The sequence below is a fragment of the Anneissia japonica genome, unplaced genomic scaffold, assembly GCF_011630105.1.
Source record: "Anneissia japonica isolate Jap-2015-1 unplaced genomic scaffold, ASM1163010v1 scaffold1889_len2455224_cov183, whole genome shotgun sequence".
NCBI lineage: Eukaryota > Metazoa > Echinodermata > Crinoidea > Comatulida > Comatulidae > Anneissia > Anneissia japonica.
The window spans coordinates 604,841-606,736 of record NW_022752980.1 but is presented as its reverse complement, the minus strand read 5'-3'; the positions used below and the strand labels follow the sequence as shown (position 1 = coordinate 606,736).

Genomic DNA, 1,896 nt, shown 5'->3' with positions numbered 1-1,896 from the left:
CTCACCGACATTTTAATTTGAATACTAATCTATTAAGCTGCAGGATTTACAATAAAGATAATCAAAATAACTAAATATAATTCAATATTTAATTTATACATGAATAGTCAAAACAAACTGATACTATTAAAAATGCATATAATAAAAATTATTTGCTGTAATTCTTATTATTATTATTATTATTATTATCAATATTGCTGTCAATATTATTATTACCATTATTATATGTCTCAGCATCTTTTTTCATTCCATATCACAACAATGAAAATACCAAATTTCAAATGGCATGATACAATTAATTGACAGTCAATTGTTGATTATTTTTTATCAATTATTTTTTAAATGTTATTGAAAAAATATTTTAGATTAAAATTCTCAAAGAGAGCATGAATAGCACAGGAAAAATTCACATTAAAAATTATATAAATAAGAATAAAAATGACTCAAAAAAAATAAAGAAAATGAGGCATTATTCAATGTAAGTTAATATGGCCGGCTCCAATGTCTCTACTTGGAGTCACTTATGGTTTATTTTATGCCAGTGCACCTTTTCGTTTTCGTACAAAACAGTTTATTTTATAAAATTTCCTTTAGTGAACAGCCGGCAACAAAATGTGACCTGGAGATACCCTCTGTATGTAACCTACAAAAACATATAAATCAAAAACATTAGTTCATAAAATCATGATGATAACAATACTATAGGCCTATGTTTAAATAATCACCATTAACGTCTTTTTACAATATCAACATCAAAGGAAAAAATTAATAATTACTTGTTGATTAAAAAAATTATAATTATAAACTTCATCAACAATAAATATCTCTTGATGGTAATTACAACATGATAATTTAAGATTTAGGATTTTGATGACAAAATCTTACCACTATAATTGGTGATTGTGAAGCGTTCATCACACACAGCCCAACTATGATCCATGGATTAAAATATTACATTCCTTTAATGTATAGGCTCCTTACATGTACCTTAAAGAAATACAAAATACCTGTTTAGAATGACGAAAAGAAACATGCACAGGCAAAAGTAAAACAAGAGGTAAATAATTATCACATCAAACAAAGAAGTTCGACAAGTCGGAATGAAAGGAATATATACAGAGGTTGAAGGAATGGAAGAGTGCGAGTGGAAAGACGACAAACGAAAAAATTATGTACATAATCATTTAGAGGCATTTTAAATAATTTCCTTAATTGAATCAAAATATTGATAAGTGTAATAGAATACAAAAACTGGTTTAGTTATTAACAAATCGTTGCACATAACACAATTTGACAAATCTGGAAGGTTGTCACCATGTGACAAATCTTGTTCAGATGTACCAGTGTTCCGATACATCTATAACAAGATTTATCTAATAAATAATATATTTACTGACCACTTTACAATATAAACTTAGGACTATTGGCCATGACAGACACTGCACTGTGGCCACCACGGGTCCTCATGTGGCTAATCCAATTTTCTTGTTAAACTTTTAAAAAACAATCTATTTTACATTTAAGTTTTAATTTTTTTACACTGAAATCACCCAAAAAACAAGGCTCGAAAGCCACTTCTATGGCTTGAACTTAGTGTTGAAATAATAGTCTGAGCCACTCCACAGCCTGTCAACAATGCAAGTTGGGATGTCTACTGTAAGTACAACCAGCCGAGAATGGTCAACACGTGGTTCGAAGGTGAACACCTGACCACAAGTTCAACAACCAGAATGGAAATGCAACGCTGCTTTCCCTAATGAAAAATGGTTATCACTACGTCATAAAATGTGGAAGAGGTATTAACTTACCTATGAATGATGCCTAAGCTGTGCATGTGTTCTAGTGCTAGTATAATTTCTGCAGAATAGAATCGAGTCGTGCACTCATCAAACGACC

General features: G+C 30.1%; 1 long non-coding RNA gene across 1 annotated transcript; it reads right to left on the bottom strand.

Annotated features, from left to right (window-relative positions):
- Nucleotides 1-559: 559 nt before the first annotated feature.
- Nucleotides 560-997, bottom strand: LOC117122531. Its single transcript, XR_004447723.1, has 2 exons — nt 886-997; nt 560-643 (listed from the first exon to the last, which is right to left on the bottom strand). It is a non-coding gene; the product is annotated as an uncharacterized LOC117122531 (long non-coding RNA).
- Between the last annotated feature and the right edge of the window lie 899 nt (nt 998-1,896).